This window comes from Penaeus monodon, chromosome 29 (genome assembly GCF_015228065.2).
Source record: "Penaeus monodon isolate SGIC_2016 chromosome 29, NSTDA_Pmon_1, whole genome shotgun sequence".
Taxonomy (NCBI): Eukaryota; Metazoa; Arthropoda; class Malacostraca; order Decapoda; family Penaeidae; genus Penaeus; species Penaeus monodon.
Window position 1 is genome coordinate 35755755 of NC_051414.1, and position 258 is coordinate 35756012.

The 258-nt window shown below is 35.3% G+C and overlaps 1 protein-coding gene across 1 annotated transcript in view; it reads right to left on the reverse strand.

The window, feature by feature from the left end:
• Positions 1-258, reverse strand: part of LOC119592211 (cuticle protein CP1499-like) — a 10657-nt gene that overhangs the window by 1153 nt on the left and 9246 nt on the right. The gene's annotated exons all lie outside the window — the stretch shown is intronic.

The following is a 258-nucleotide window of genomic DNA, read 5'->3' on the forward strand; positions in this document are numbered from 1 at the left end:
GATACGCACAGAATTTCATACAGGAACTCAAAATAAGATAAGCGAGTTGCATAAAAAGACTGAATCATCCCCAAGAGAATGAGTGGCGGGAAATTGTAAGCATAAACATCCTCTTTGTGCATTTTCTCTAAGCGTGCAAATATAGAAAATCTATATACAGAGGAAATATGATTAAGCCGGTATAGGCAGGCTCATAAATGTATAGAAATACAAATAAATTGATCGATAATGTCTAGAGTAGATAAAGCAGAAGTGTCC